The sequence below is a fragment of the Crinia signifera genome, chromosome 9 (assembly GCF_055691185.1).
Source record: "Crinia signifera chromosome 9, ASM5569118v1, whole genome shotgun sequence".
Classification (NCBI taxonomy): Eukaryota; Metazoa; Chordata; class Amphibia; order Anura; family Myobatrachidae; genus Crinia; species Crinia signifera.
Window position 1 is genome coordinate 107,308,238 of NC_139225.1, and position 17,584 is coordinate 107,325,821.

The 17,584-nt window shown below is 44.6% G+C and overlaps 1 protein-coding gene across 1 annotated transcript in view; it reads left to right on the forward strand.

Annotated features, from left to right (window-relative positions):
* The window catches only part of ATP11C (ATPase phospholipid transporting 11C (ATP11C blood group)), a 151,855-nt gene that overhangs the window by 5,742 nt on the left and 128,529 nt on the right, over nucleotides 1-17,584 (forward strand). The gene's annotated exons all lie outside the window — the stretch shown is intronic.

Consider the following 17,584-nt stretch of genomic DNA (forward strand, 5'->3'; position numbering starts at 1 on the left):
GAAGTTGTTTTTGAATATGCAGCAGTTTTCAATGCCAGTGCAGTTTTGGATGCTGGATTTAAAGGGTGCAATGGTATTAAACACATTTGGTTTTGTTTTTCAAAACGGTTTAAAAAAAAAAATCCAATATCTGAAACCTCTGAAGTCAAACCCAAATATGGGGAAGCACTAGCCACGTAATTTGAAAATGAGTTCTGGCTGGAAAAGTGCTGTCCATAGCTTTATACCTGTGTGATAATCCTCTTGCAGTCAGAGGCACATAGATGGGGGAGTGGGTATTACTAACAGCAGTATCCCCTTTATCCCTGTCCTATATGTTGCTGCTCTGCTATACATCCTTATTAGGCCGAGTAACAGGTGGAGTTACATAGTATTTTTGCAAAAATAAATGTTTTCAAGGCGGTGTGGCAACCACCATATTTAGCCACACTCCCCAGGACCTGGGCCAAAGTGAGCTCTCGGAGGCCCTGTTTGCAGTATATGTCTTGGTAAATTGGCCAACAGATCTGATATGCTTTGGGCAAATTCTCCATCAACTAAACGAATACAAAATGCTCAGTTTTATTTACAAGCGAGCTGCCGAAGCTTACTGTTAGCTTAAGCACAAAGCCACCAGAATCCCTTCCAGTGGCTTCCATGATTAATTATATCACGTGGTAAGTGTGATACTTTGATTACAATATTTTTTTTCTGTTGTAAAGGAATTTAGTAACAATGTTTTCACTTACCATTGTTATTCTGCCTGTTATTTACCCATCTTGGTTTTGGAGAATTACTCCTTTTTCAGAGGAAGACGGCTCATACAAACTGTTCATTAGCTGCCTGTTCAAACGTGCCGCTTCACCTGTCCGCTAGTAAGCCAGCAATGTGGAATAGTAAGTTTTTCTTCCCCATACACAGATGTCTTCAGGCCAAATCCTTGTTATGACTTGAAAATAAGTATGGGAATTGCAACCACCCATTGTATTTCAGTATGGTTATTTGTGAAGTTAAAGCATTGTGAGAGAAGTCTCAGATATAGGGGCACATTAATCATTGTATATATGTAGCAATTTCCCACAAATCACCTGTTTTTGAGGGTTAGGTACAATTATAAAGAAGAGATAAAGTGGAGGTGTCTCTTAGCAGTTAAACTAGCTGCTCTATATTATTATTATTATTTTTTTGGGGCATCTTTTCTGCCAAAATTGAGCACCAATTGAATACGCCCCAATCTGTGAGCTTGTCTCACTGTTTTTTGGTGAATTGCTAGGATAAACTCACCCCAATATTGGTAGGTGCATTGTAACAATTTTATTTTAATTGCACCTTGTAAATAAGCTCATCTCTCACTTTAGAAACTAGATAGCCATCATACCCAAAAAATGTTCCCCCCTCCCATTTTGCTATGGAAATCCTGTAGCTGTCAGACTGGAAACTCTTTAGGCCTCTGCCTTTGTTTGGGCTTGATGCATAGTTCTAACAAACGGATGGTGACGTCATCTATAAACCCTCATTGAACAAGCAGGTAATTAGGGCCAGAGGCGTTGAAATAAATGTCTAGTTTTGTGTAATAGTCCTGTAAACCATACTAAGGCAAAGCGCTTTTGAAATTCTTGCTGTGTATTGTAAGCTTTGGAGCAGGGTCCTCATAAAGCAGGGGTGGGGAACCTCAGGCCCGGGGGCCGTATGTGGCCTCCATAGCCGGTCTGAGTGGCCCACCCACCTGCCCGGCGGCTTTGCCGGGTGTCCAATAAAGGGGAATTCTCATGAGAGGTCAGTAGTTCTCGCGAAATTCCTCCTAATCAACAACAGCCGGAGACTGTCGGTACTATTCAGTGGCAACCGCCAGAGCGTGGGACAGCTACAACAGGACAATTTGTGAGAGAATTTTTTAAATATGGCCCCCAAAGGATTTTTTCCCCATACAAATGGCCCTTGGCACAAAAAAGGTTCCCCACCTTTTCCCCAAGCTTTGTCTATCTCTTGCTTTGTCTTGTTTTATGACTGTTCTATTAATGTTTTGTTCACAATTGGGAAGCAAAACAGAATATGCCGCTGCCATATAAGTTATTGAGGATGATGATAATAATAATGGTTATATAAACGGTTCGATTGTTATGCTGGGGAGCACCAAATTCTATAATATAGTTAGTGTGGTATCAATTCTTAAGTCTGTTGAGGTTTGTTCAGACTTTGTTCTTAAAATATTTACTGGGTCACACCCTTGTGTTGCAAATCTTGCAGGAACAAACTAAAGTTATTATTTATTCTAGTAAACCATATTCTGATAGACAGACTGCAAATCTTGGGCAATCTGGGATCATTATTTTAAAACAAAAAGAGCTATACAGAATGTAATGTTGGTTTCACACCGCAAAACCTGCTTAGACCAGGTTTTTAAAAAGTTTTTTTTTAAACTGGTCAGAGCAAATTTAACCCCTTTCACATCGCATGTAAATACCTGGTCTAAAGCAGGTTTGCGGTGTGAAAGCAGCACAGGCTTACAGGGTAAAAGGGGAAGAAAGTAATGTTCCATTTATTACTAATTACCAATTTAGCCTAAGCCAGAGGATCTGAATTTACCACAGAGTAAACGCTTTGGGGTTAATGGAGCAAGGAGACAGCAGGGGTGGGGGTTGGTGGGGTGGGGTTTTGAAATGCCTGGGGGGGGTCCTGCACATATAATGACAGCAGTGCATATTTAATGAGCGGGTCCACACCCGCTCATTAAATATTCACTGCACTGGGTCATTAGATGTGCACAGAGCGGACCACTATTGGCTGGGTCCTAAATACCGTTTCAGACGGCAAAAAAAACGTGTCTGAAACCGGTAGGACCCTGCTTTTTTACCGTTTCCAAAAACCGTTTTTTTTTTGGGAAACGGTAAAATCACTGCACCTTTCAGACCGCACATATTACCATCTTAAAACGGTTAAAAATCAGCAAAATACCCTTTTTTATGAAAGGGGCATAAGTGTTATATTTCCAATTTTATACTGCATGCGCTTTTATTCAGTTTACAATGTTTGCTTTTGATCAGTAGTTGTTGGTTAAAGGAAAAGTATGCCTAAGGATTGGATTGGCACACTCTATATGAAGCAAATGTCCATACTGTAACTTCTAAAATGACCTTTTAGGCTGATGTGGTTTATCTTATTTCTAGTGTTTACAAATGGATTACAATGCAGCTGAATTAGAAGTTACTGTTTGATAGGCTTCTGCATAGGGTGTAACATGAGGTAACCTGTTTCCACTCACCTTGTATGGCTGCGTGTAGAGCACATAGTTTTGATGCATTGTTTGCAGTGCACGGTGCTGCCACCAAACCAATCTACTGTACTTTATGAATAAGATAGGGCCTAACTGTCTGATGTAGAGGAAAATAATTAACAGTATAAGTGCAGTGGTTCCCACAAGTTTGTTCTGATATGTTGGGCTAAAGCCCCATACACACTAGCCTACCCGGCCGATGCTGGTGGCCAATACTGTGCATGAACGATATCAATCACTGATATCGTTCAGTGATGTCACCAAGACCTGCTAAACATGCAATATCTCCAAATTGATGGGCATGTTCAGCAGACATCAATCAACGTTAACGATGTGTGGTAGCACACATTGTTAATGATATTGAGTGTACACGCTAGCCGATATAGTGAACGATATCGCTCAGAAAGCCCTTTCTGAGCGTTATCTTTCACTATAATCCTTTAGTGTGTGTGTAGGGTTTAATTGTATTTTTGTTTTATTGTACATAGAGCAGTGCTGTCTGGGAAAGATGGTGGCCGGGGTCCGGGAATCCGCTCACCCTCGCTGGGGATCCGGGCAGGGGGATCAGGGCGGTGGCGGTAGCTAGAAGCCTGATTCGGCGAAGCTCTATTTGCCGGCGGGGCGGGAAGCACTGTTGCATTTGAATAGACTGGCCGGACGCTGATTGGCTGAATTCAGAAAATCAGCATCCGGCCAGTCTTTGAAAAGGCAACAGCGCTTCCCACCCCGCCGGCAAATAGCGCTTCACCTCCTAGCTAGCAGTGAATTTAATTTCGGGGGTCCGTGTGCCGGGGTTCTGATCACCCTCACTGGGTGATCCGGCAGGGGGATCAGGGCATCGGTGGCGGTAGCTAGGAGCCCGAAGCGGCGAAGCGCTATTTGCCGGCAGGGGGGGCGAGAAGCGCTGCTGCATTTAAAATGACTGGCTGAATGCTGATTGGCTGAATTCAGCCAATCAGCATCCGGCCAGTCTTTTCAAATTCAACAGCGCTTCCCGCCCCCGCCGACAAATAGTGCTTCGCCGCTTCGGGCTCCTAGCTACCGCCACCGCCGCCCTGATCCCCTTCCCCAGCGAGGATGGTCGGATCCCCGCCACCCGGCCACCATCTTTCCCATTAGCGCTATTTGCCGGTGGGGCGGGAAGCGCTGCTGCATTTGAAAAGACTGGCCGAACGCTGATTGGCTGAATTCAGCCAATCAGCGTCTGGCCAGTCTTTTCAAATGCAACAGCGCTTCCCGCCCCGCCAGTTAATAGCGCTTTGCCACTTCAGGGCAGGCTCCTAGCTACCGCCGCTGCCCTGATCCCGCTGCCCGGATCCCCCAGCGAAGATGATCGGATCCCCGGCCGCCGGAAGCTGACTGGCTGCCGCACGGAGCCAGAGAGGTGAGGGTTGGGGAGGTGACTGTGGGCTCCTGGGCAAACTAATTTGGGGGGGGGGGGGGGGGTCCAGTGAACTAGGTTGCCCAGGGGCCCTTCCTAATGTTAAGACGGCCCTGACATAGAGAAAAGCTAATGATTGAAATGTTGCTTAGACAATATATGTTTGGCTGGTTAATGTATATTGGATGCTGACAGAAATGGCAAAATTAGATGAAGGGAGCAGTAATGTGATGTGAAAAGCAAGAGCCAATAGCAGCCAAATAGAAACGTCTGGAAGACCTGCTGGCTCCTCTTCTGACGCGGTGTATCTTACAGACTGATGCACAGCACCTCATGAGCGAATGATCAGGAGGGACAGGAAAGCGGTAGAGTAGTAATGGAGGAAAGTTACATAATTAAGATACTTGAATATAAGGAGGTAATAATGGAAGATGCACTTAATGGACACTAATGTGAGGAGAGCGAGCACAAAATGGCTGAAGGGCGGAAAAGTTGTGTGGCTATGGGAGAATAGACATAAGGTGGCGAAACGGTGGAATGAAATACATATTGCTGAAATGCAGTAGAAGAAAAGCAAGAGCCAAAAAAGGGACAAGATCAATAGAATAGGCCACACACCAGAGACGATAATAAAATAAAGAAGTAGATTAAGGAGGGTATTCAATTCCGGATTCTACTTCACTGGGCGAAAATATTGGCCATCAGTATTCAATCCTAAAAAAGTATATTAGGCGCAATGAAAATACTATTAAAATGTTAAGTTATAAATTGTTCAAATTACCACAGCATCAATTAATATGCTGCTCCCAATAAATCAATTACTGACAAAGAAATAACCAAAACAGAAGTGAGAGCGCACTGTATTGATCTTTAAATTATTTAATTGATATAATTCTCAATTTAGAAGTATTAAAATAATACAATTATGACATTAAATAACTTGTGCAGAGAGAGTTAGATTTGGGTGGGGTTTCACTTCAAAGTGAGATCTATATTGCAGTGTAAGAATAAAGCAGCCAGTATTTTCCTTGCACAGAAACAAAATACGTCACCCAAATCTAATTCTCTCTGCACATGTTACATCTGCATTCCCTCGAGTGCACATGGTTCTGCCTATTTGAGAAGGAATTTGCCTCTGCGAGTGAACTAGAATGAGGGCCAATATGCAGCCTCGCGGGTTGAGTGGTTGGTCTTCATATCAGAAGGTAGTATAACCGTTAATACTTGTGAGGGAAATGTGGCTCCTAGTAACAGGGTGAGTGAAAAGATGGCTGACAACAGGAAAAAGTGGTGTAGGGTGGTAACGGACGCATAGAGTGCTCAATAAATATTGGAGCTAAAGGGTCTAGCGAGCAAAGACAAATAAGAAAAATATAGAAAGTACCACAAGATCCCTGATACCTGGACTCAAGGAGAGAGAGTGAGACACATATTGAATCCCGTCACCAGTTCAATGGTCCGGATTCAAAATAGCCAAGGGCACAGTACAATGTAGACCAGTGGTTCCCAACCCTGGTCCTCAAGTTCCCCCAACAGCGCACGTTTTCCAGATCACCCGGCAGGTGCACTCATTATTCAGGCACATTTGAAAAGATCCACAGGTGGAGCTAATTATAGCACTTGTGATTCTGTGTGGAGACCTGCAAAACATGCACTGTTGGGGGTACTTGAGGACCAGGGTTGGGAACCACTGATGTAGACTGGACCAGATACTTCCAAACGTGGTCCTCAAGGCACCCTAATAGTCCAGGTTTTTAGGATATTTATGTCTGAGCACAGATGGGTACGTTAAATTGATTAAGGTGCTAATTAACCCCTTGAGTGGTGGGTTTTGCTGGGGCAGGACAAACCTACCAGGGACAAACCTCCACGCCCCCCCCCCCTCATCTCTGCTCTGGTGCCGTACACTGGAGCTCCTGTGCCCTGCCACTGCCCCAGCCGCCGATCATAATAGGTGGCATGCTTGGGGATGTTCGGGACAGCTTGGGAGGACTCGGACTCCTGAAATCCCGAGTCCCTCTGAGCCGTGCCGAAAATCCCCAAGCTTGCCGCCTGCTATTTACTAGAACTAATAGCGACGGGGGCAGGGGAGCTCCGGCGTACAATCGCTGGTGCTGTGGTGAGCTTGATGGATGGGACGGGAGGGGAGGAGAGCGGAGCGGCCACTGGGGGGGAAGGGTGTCCGGACACTCAAGTGGTTAAGTCTCTTCTGCCAAAGCTTTGTTATTTGTAATACCTGGACCACTGGGGTAACTTGAGGGATCCATTTGTCAGCCTCTGGACCGGACAGATATATGCCAGCATTCTTAATTATTAAAAGCATAGTTAATATTCACTTTACACTGGTCTCGCTCATTACATATGCACAATGCACAAGTGTGACCAGTGCAGTGGCTCCCTAACCGCGTCCCCTGCCAGCTCTCCAGGGGGGGGGGCAGCTTCTGTGTCCCCAGGAGCCCTCCTTATGGCAGGGGTTTAAATTCGCCGTCAGGGGCAGCGACTCATGATGATGACATCCTTGAAGGGGGATTTATTAACAGTTTCTTATATAGTGCACACATATTCCGCAGCACTTTACAGAGAATAGTTGAACATTCACATCAGTCCCTGCCCCAGTGGAGCTTACAATCTATATTCCCTACCACATGTACACGCACACACAGACATTGACATTGTAGGGTTAATTTTTTTTTGGAAGCCAATTAGCCTACCAGTATATTTTTGGATTGTGGGAGGAAACTGGAGTACCCGGAGGAAACCCACGCAAGTACGGGGAGAATATACAAACTCTGTAGAGTTAGGGCCATGGTGGGAATCGAACCCATGACCTCAGCGCTGTGAGGCAGTAATGCTTACCATTACACTGTCCGTACTGCCTCAACGGTGGCTGTGACGTCGACCCTGACCATTTACAGCCGATCTCAATATCTTCAATATTTTGGAATTTGCATATGGATCTACAGTGCATAGTGATGGGTTTTGGCTTTCTACTTGCAGTCAGCTGCGACTTTTCAGATTAGCGTTCCATGTTGAATAAGGCCCATAGAGAGAATAATTGTTAATTTATTCTCTCTTTGGGCCACATTGCAAAAGGTGTACTAATATGTGTTAATAACCATAATCATTGTTAATAAGACATATCAGCACTCTTGCAATGAGCAAAGAGGAATTTCAGGAAGAAATACAGTTTAAAAGTAATGATTTATTTTGATTTAGGGGGTTCAGACTTCTAAAAATGGATTGCCCAGGTGTTATAGCTTTCATACAATGGCAGATTAGACAAACGTGACTGTAATTCTTCTGTTTCCTTATGTCCTTTTTCTTTTACCATTTCTATTAAATGAAAATTGTTTGTCATATTAAATCTTGTAACCACATTTTCTTTGTGTTCTTAATACACTCATTTCACTATCCACTAGTGCGAGGTATCCCATGCGACACTTCGCCAACTCACCCAGCAGCCTCGGGCGACTGGGGTCCCTTTGTATCCGATGCATTCTATGCAATCCCAGTCATGGCTGTAGAATGTGATTAAATATTCGTGGCAGCCATGATAGTCTGCGTCTCGGAGCCAGAGGAAATTGATATGTGATATGGACACTTTTCATCCAATTCCTCGTTCCGAAAGCTCGGAATCGGATGAAATGTGGACAAACCGCAGCAGTGGGTGGGGGCTTTATATGATTTCATTAGGTTTTGACTGTAGTTTTACTATGACTTTTTTTGTTTTATTGTACAGTGCTGCGATATTATGCTGCGCTTTCATTGAGGGGTATCATGATGTGACACAAATCCATTATGTATATAACAGTAGATAAATATGCCTGAATAAGCAGCAAATAGGACTGCTGCTCGCAACCATACTTTGCTGCTTGTGATAAAAAACGTGCAGTTAATCTGCTGCTTCTAGATAAGGTTTTTACTTTTGTGCTGTGCCGGTCTTTTTGTGGTTCTCCGTCAGTGGAATAACTGTATGTATTCCAGGGGTTTTCTTCAGTTTCATGCTAGCTGCTACATATACGGCCAGGATAGCTAGCTCCACATTTGATGCTGTCACCAAGTAGACAGCGGATCCCCAAAGGATGACCAACAATGGTAACAGTAATGAACAGTAAACTCCCTGGGACCAGCAGCTGAACTGAGCTGGCATTCCAGTAGGTATTCTAAACAACCTTATCCTTGGGATGGTGACATTCCTTGGCACCACCACAATAATTTCAGGCTGTCTTTACACATTTTTAGATGTTTCATGTCTGTGGGACAATGATTATGGGGGAGGTTAAGCACATATGTGATCTGAAGTTCTGCCTTCTCCAACGGCTGCCTGGAGTTGGAGACTTCCTAAGTTCCAACCTTGGCAGCAGGACAGCACAGTGAATATGAGATCTCTATATACAGACAGACTGGGTGGTTTTTTTTTGATTACTCCTTTCACACCCACGTGTTGTGCATACCCAGACATGTCTTATTGTTTCTACAGTCATTTTATATTAGGGACTATATGCAGAAGCGCTATCGTTCTCAATGGAGCCAATTGATCTTGTGAAATCACACACACACTACTATTATGCCGTCACACACTCTCAGATTGCAGTCTTTGGCTAATTGTATTTTCTGCCATTCCCCTTCAGCATCTCATTGATTGAAATGGTTTTAGCTTGCACCACGTCATCTGTTTCCCAGCCTCTCACTCTTTTCCTGCATATCGGTGTGTGCAATGTTGGTGGCTACGAGATGCTGATGTTCTGGACGTTTTTTTCGGTTATTGCTGCTAAATTAATTTCTTTAATAACTTAAATGTAGATTTGCCAGGCTTTTCCCCCCATTGGCCCTCACTGTAGTCTGCATGCTCCACTGCGTGTTCGCGCAGGGGATCGACGGTGGAAGTGGGCGCGCCAAACTGCTTGTTTGTCATCCCGTTTGCACCTAGCAGAGGGGGCGAGGGGCTGCACTCATGGGAATGCCCAGCGTTTCATGGGCATCCCCATAAAAACGCTGGGCATTCCCATGTAAATGCGCCTGTGACGCGGGTGTGGGGGGCAGGTAGCGGATGTCAGCTGCCCGTCCACTTTCTGGACAGGGCACCTGCAAATATAAGACACCAGAGAAGTGTCTTGCATATGCAAGCCCCTGCCTGCAAATCATTTGATGGTCGGCGACCATCGTATGATCATGTCCCCGCACGTAAGGCTGTAAATGGATATTTATGCTAAACTTCCATTCACATGCGTGTGGGGATCTTTGGCATGCGCGGGGGGGGGGGGCATTCATACGGGCAGCATTAAAACGACACACAAAGCTGTGAATTTTGCAGCTTTCCGTGTCAACCAGAGTGACCTCCATTGTCACAACTTTCCAGATAGTTGCGTTCCACAGCTATGTTCTGTGCTTCTTTGTTTCTAACCGCAAATGTAGCATTATAAACTCAATGTTGAGCATGCTGTATATTACTGCCGCTGGTACAGAATCAGGGTCCCTGTTTGCTAGCCCCTCCCCTCCTCCTCTAATAAGGGCCTAATTCTGATTTGCAAGCAGTGTCGATTCCACACACAGGTGGCTGACAAACTTAAAAAAAAAAAAAAAAAGTCGACCTTTTGACCCTGTCGACCTAATGACACTGTTGTCCTAACCCATGTCGACCTTCCTGCATGTCAACTGACATGCTGGTGACCTAATGATCCACACCCTCCCTGAGTTGTGACAGAAATCAGATAGAAGTTGGGAGCAGCCAGAGGAAGCAGCATACAAAGGCATTTCTGGTTTTGATAATTAGCAAGTCTGGTCCATATTGAGACATTGTGTCATTTTTGCAGTTTGAATAGCATTATTATTTATTTGTTTATTAACAGTTTCTTATATAGCGAACAGGCATCCACTCACCTCCTCCCTGCTTCCACAGTACAGCAGACAGCAGCGGAGGCTGTGCACGCCCCCCACCCGACCTCCATTTGCTCCCCCATTGCTGTAAATGGAGTGGAGTTTACAATCTATATTCCCTACCATATATACACGCACATACATTCCAGCTGGGGTTCATTTTGTTGGGAGCCAATTAACCTACTGCAACAGTAGATTTTTGGATTGTGGGAGGAAACCGGAGTACCCGTAGTAAACCCACGCAAGTACAGGGAGAATATACATACTCCACACAGTTAGGGCCATGGTGGAAATTGAACTCATGACCTCAGCACTGTGAGGCAGTAATGCTAACACTACACCATCCATGTTCTACTTTTATGAATATACTCTGAATCTGATGCCATAGCGATACCGTATGTAGGCCGTTGTGTAACATAAATGCAGATTACACTTAATTTTATTTTCTCCGTTGATGAAGAAACAGTCAACGTTCTGAAATAACAAAAGTAAAGCATTGCACTTGAGTAGCAGGTCTGGTGTGTTTGGAGTCATTACATAGCAAATCAACTCTTCTAAGTAGGGGAAAGCTCAGTAACTTTTTGTCCAGTCATTTTTTACGTCACATCATGCCAACAAGGAGAGGTTCCGTTGTGGGGTAGGTTTGTTTATTCTTCGGGATGTGCTTCCAGGTCTTGGCCTGCCATCAGGAAATTAACAGGCTCAGGACTTTCGATAAGAAGAACAATAGATTAGAAAACCTGCATGCAGACGTAAATGTTATAAATCATATTTTATTTCACAGCAGTGCAAGATAAATAGAATTTTTTTTTTCTGGTTATACAAATATTTAATATTATGCAGTGACAACACTTATGTTGCAGCTGAAATGTGTTACTATATTATATAATAATATTCTGAATTTTATTTTATTAAGATATCCCTATGTCTGCTGTTTACTTAACTATACAGCATGTTACTTTCTGTTGTGTGCAGCTCTCCTGATCTTCAGCCATTGCCCAGTCTAGAGTCTAGTTGCTGGTTGTCACTGTCATGCAGACACGGGTTGACTCGTTCACACTGCAAAAAAAAAACCATGTTGTTACTTGTGGAGTATCACGGCTCCCATCGCATACCATCACATGCCATATATAGTGGCATGTGATTAGATGCGATTTTTGCAGTTTTTAACCAATTTTTTTTACAAAATCGCATGCGATCGCATGCGTTTTTTTAACAGAAAAGCATCCAAATGCATTGAAATTAGTATCAAACATGTTCAATGGCCCCCAAATGTCATTTTTGAGGCTGTACCACCCCCACTATCAACGCGAACCCGAAGCGTGGCGAGCGCAGCGGTACGCATCCTACGACCTTTTCATACCCCTACTATCCACGTCGGCGTGGAGGTGAGAATAGAAAGTGTGGCGAGCGCAGCGAGCCACTGAGCCCGAAGCGTGGCGAGCGGACACCTGTGAAGCCCGCGAGGGGACGCGTATACCTGTGAAGGTATCCGTGTCCCCTCGCGGGGCTCGCTGCGCTCGCCACACTTTCTATTCTCAACTCCACGCCGATGTGGATAGTGGGGGTATGAAAAGGTCGTAGGACGCGTACCGTCGCGGACTCGCTGCTCTCGCCACGCTTCGGGTTCGCCTTGATAGTGGGGGTGGTACAGCCTCAAAAATGACATTTGGGGGCCATTGAACATGTTTGATACTAATTTCAATGCTTTTGGATGCTTTTCTGTTAAAAAACGCATGCGATCGCATGCGATGCGATTTTTTTGCTATACGATGCACATCGTGGGAGCCGTGATTGTCCACAAGTACCCCCATGTTAAAAGGCAAATTACCGGGTAGAACTGCTTCACCTGGGAATTTGCCTTAGCAGTGAGAACGGGGTCGGCTGTCGCAGTCCAAGCCTTGTTGTTCACACTCGCAGTGTGAACACGGCATAATGTACAACAGAGTTGTCCATGCCCCTCCCCTGTGAATCTCTGAAGAAGTTCTGATTTCCATGCGATTGTATCCACCAAGTCAGCTGCAGGTAGCAAAACCTCAGATCTTAAAAGTATAAAGTCAGAGAGCATATTGACTGGTGTAATAGCTCCGCAGTATGACAGCCCAGATGAATAAATAATAAACCTAAAACAAATGCCATTAACACACATTTGTAAAAAAAAAGTTCTATAATTTCTGCAGTAAGTTTTATATTAAAGTTATTTTCGAGGAGTATGGACGCGATGGATCCGGACTACATCTGAAGAACTTCATTTGATTAGGAGTGATTGAATGATTGATTTATTCTGTAATAGCCAACTCAAGGCTATTGAGTGTAGGTTCCCACATATGCATTATCCCGCATTACCGTAGCACTTACATCCTGGCGATCTTGGATCATTTCACTTCTGTTCAGTTCCTCTCCGCTTTAAACAGACTAGCTGGTAAAACGCTTTATAAAAGGTCTCTATAAATGTTGCAATACTCTTGGCATGAATTATCATCTAAAACATCCTCTTTTATAAACACTTTACTTCTGTAAGAGACAGGATATTATGTAGACTAAAAGTTACTGAAGGCCTTGCTGATGTGTGTGTATTGCCCAATAGGCTTAGGTTGTGTTCTAACATCCCATGACTGTGTTATGTGCATTCTCCAAACAGATTTGCAATGTCTCATGAGATCGGCTGGCTTTATGTTAACAGCAACGGTTGCATTCAGTAGGGCTTTGCTATTTGAGAATTTGTTGAGCAGGCCATATTTGTGACTCCTGCTTCAGCACTAGTTAGTTGTTTCTGAGGCTGCTTATACCTGCTGTATAGTATGTTACAGGTATCGGTGGTGTACCTGTATATTCAGTGGCTGTAAAGGCTAATCACTTGAATAGATTGATTGGCAATATATATATAATAATATATATATATATATATATATATATATATATATATATAGGTAATGGGAGACCGGCACTCACGAATGCGCCGCAGCGCTTGTAGAAGCTGTACTTGGCTGGGTGCCCTCACTGAAGTAGTAGATATATCGGTGGGGTGGTGCGGCACTCTCAGCAAAAGAAGGACGCGGTACACTTGAATCTGGTGCCAGATTCAAGTGTACCGCGTCCTTCTTTTGCTGAGAGTGCCGCACCACCCCACCGATATATCTACTACTTCAGTGAGGGCACCCAGCCAAGTACAGCTTCTACAAGCGCTGCGGCGCATTCGTGAGTGCCGGTCTCCCATTACCTATATATATATATATATTAGCATGGAAGCTCTCAGCTTGCGTTATGGACCAGGCACCATGATTATAATACCTCAGTAGGTGTGCCACCCTTTGACCCCATTATATATATAAAGATATATATGAAGATATACTGTGCTGCATCTGTAAGTGGAAGCTTAGATTAAGGTAGCATAACAAAAATACAACTCCACCTACATGGCCACAACACTTCCTGGCCAGATGTATTAAGCCTCATTGGGGCAGATGTATGATGTGTCGTTATGGTGGAGAAGGGGTATCAGCGCACGTTATGTGCACTGATACCGCTTCTCCCCCATGTATGATGTGGCCGGGATGCGATAATGGACAGGGGCGCTATGCGCCCCTGTCCATATCGGCGCTGCTATCAAAATGATAGCAGGCCGAATGTATGAACGGTCAGCATCGCTGACCGTTCCGCACGAAGCCTGCTTTGGCTTCGCCAGCATCAGGCTGGCGAAGCCCTATCTAAACAGCAGGGACAGCGCTGTCCCTGCTGTCAGCTGTGGGCTGCGCTGGGGATCTCGCGTGAACAGCGAGATCCCGCGCATGCCCAGTGCGGCCGGCCGGGGGACAGGAGATAGCGCATCAGTATTAACTGATGCGCTATCTCCAGAAAGGGACATCGCTGAAGGGGGGAGTTAACGCTCCCCCGCTTCGGCAGACAAGATGTTAATACATCTTGTCGATGTCCCTTCCTGCTTCGCCTCGCTATTGAGGCGAAGCAGGAAGTATCATAGCGGCGCGATAAGCGCTGCTATGATACATCTGCCCCAGTGTGAGATAAAATGCTAGTGTTCATTCTAGCACCCGCTATCTTTGAAAACCCATGCAGTTCCTGTTCCCTGCCTGGGGTGTCACTGTCTGCTGTGGTGTTTCTGGTTTGCATACCAGTGCTGATATACAGACCACACTGTGCTAGAAGCACTACAGCAGACAGCGACACCCCAGGCAGGGAAGAGCAACTGCATGGATTTTCAAAGATAGCGGGTGCTAGAATGAACACTAAAATGCTGACCGATAACTCTTCAACCACAGCCTGTAACATGGCAGTTGCTGATTGGCTGGTATCTCTCTCTCCACTTTATCACTCTCCAAAGCTTAGTACCTCCTTCCCTTCATTCCAATTTTGCCTACATGAGAATACCCAGTTGGTGCCGAGTTACGCTCATTATTCTAAAAGAAGAAATATGAGTCTGAATAGGTGTAGATTCGCAGAGATGCTTATTGCCATCTTGTATGCATACTCAGTGCGGTTCTGAATCAGGCCCATATCTCCCCACCTCTATGTTTTTTAATTCAACAATGGGCATTAAAAACAGAATCCAAATGAATATATATATATATATATATATATATATATATATATATATATATATATATATATATATATATATATATATATATATATATATATATATATATATATATATGCTCCTGAGGACGGTGTGAAAGCATCGAAACGGCCGTCGGGCATCAGTGACCCTGCAGGCAGACCAACATGTATTCACTCTTGCTGGTTATGGTAACCTTTTTGTGGACATTGTACACTTTTTTAGATGTGTCTGCCGCTTCCTTTTGAAAATCAATTTGAAATTTTTTTTCTACATAAAGACTCTTTTTCATTTATTTCTTGATGTGCTGGCTTCTAATTTTCTGCATATATATATATATATATATATATATGCTATAAGACAGTCTCTTGGATAATGCATTGGTGTAAGGGACAGTGAGTAAGGTGTTTATCGGCGTTTGTGTGTTTATATGACTGCATGAACGTCTTCTGTGCTGTCAGCATGCCAATCCCTGCTCTGTGTACTCGGCATGCTGATCAATGCTCTCTGGCCTGAGATTTGTTGTCATAAATCTCCCTGTACTAGGTGCAATGATATGCCTGGAAACCGACGTTTCTCTATTTACATCTACCTCGGCAGGGGCATAACTAGACATTCGTAGGCCCCATAGCAAAACTTTGTAAGGGCTCCCTATTTAGCAACTGATAAATGTATATAGCACATATACCTTTTAAAGATGGGCCCCCTTCAGTTCTGGGTCCCATAGCAGCTGCACCCTTACACCTATGGCATCTTTGCTTAGCTCGCAGTTGTGCTGACGCTCCCTCACAACACCTTGGATACATGAGAACTTCCCATTGCAACCAGTTAAGTCTCTTCAGGCATAAGTGTAGGTATGAAATGTGCTCTGTTCTATAGCATGTCCGACTGCCACTCTAGTAACTCCTCTACCCTCTCTGTTGTGTATACACCAGTCTGGGCTGTTATGCGTACGCATAATTACACCTGTTGTCTGACCGATCTTTTGCATCTTGAATAGGCCTGGTGCATATGTGCACTGATAATATAGGCTATGAACCCAAGTGTATGGATGGCAGCAGTCCAACAGAACAAGTAGCGAAACAAATGGCTCTGTATATAGAAGGTATATTCATTAGTGTTCCCGTCCTTATAGAGGGCTGCTGATGAAACGAACTACCAGGTGCTTTCCCCACCCGCAGGTATCAGCGTCCTGTGGGTGAGGAAGTTGCGTTTTAGCACTTAACAACAGGATGAATGAATGTGGTGCCTCTGTAAGTCTATGAAAATGTATGGAAGTATATACACCACAGTGTGCACCAGCAGCTGAGAAAAAATATTTCCTAGGGTGTTCTTCAGCACCTAAATGCAAGACAGTAAACTATTAGAACATGTGGAAATATCTTTCGCCAGCGCTTATGTAAGAAGAAGGGGTACTTGTGTATTACCACGGCGCCCCGCGAAATCGTCCGCAAATCGCATGCAAAAATCTGATGCGATTTAGCGGCCGATTTTCTGCGTTTTTCGGTCGATTTTCATGCTATTCCATTATTGCACACCCCCAACTATCCAAGTCAGCCCGACGCGTCCTCCTGACCTCTTCATACCCCCACTATCCACGTCGGCGTGGAGTTCATTTGGTACTTGTGTATTATCACGGCGCCCACGATGTTTATCGTACTGCATCGCATGCAATATAGTGGCATGCGATTTTGAATTGTACAAGCACTCTGATGGGTGCTTACAATGTTAAATGCACCCCCATTGTCAACGCCACCCCCACTATCAACGGCAACCCGCAGCGTGACGCGTCTTCTGACCTTTTTCATACCCCCACTATCCACGTCGGCGTGGAGTTGATGTTAGATAGTGTGGGGGCGCAGCGAGCCACCGAGCCCGAAGCGTGGCGAGGGGACGCGGAATACATGTAAAGTAATACGCGGGGCTCGCTGTGCTCGCCAACGCCTCGGGCTTTATAAATTCAACTCCACGCTGACGTGGATAGTGGGGGTATGAACAGGTCGGGAGGACGTGTACCATGTCCACTCGCCACGCTTCGGGCTGACTTGGATAGTGGGGGTGTGCAAGGATGTTATAGCTTGCAAATCGGCAGGAAATGGCTGAAATCGGCAAAAAATCGGCCGCTAAATCGCATCGCGGGTCGACTCGGCCGCAAATTGGCCACTAAATCGTATATGCAATATCGTATGCGATTTACATTAAATTGGGCGCCGTGATAATACACAAGTACCGAAGAAGGAAATAATACTTCCCCTCACAAATACCACTATAATTGGTTCAAATGGAGGAGTTGCGCATCACACACCCTTTTTTTCTTCCACGTTCAAGTTTCACATTAGCAGCACATGTAATGAAAACATAGGGGTACCATAGCGTATAACAGTTTTAATCTTTCACAATGATACACAAAAACACAATGGCAAAACAGTTAAGGATAAAATCAACATAGTCGCAGCATGAGATATCCAAGAATAAAATATAGACAGGCACATACGAACAA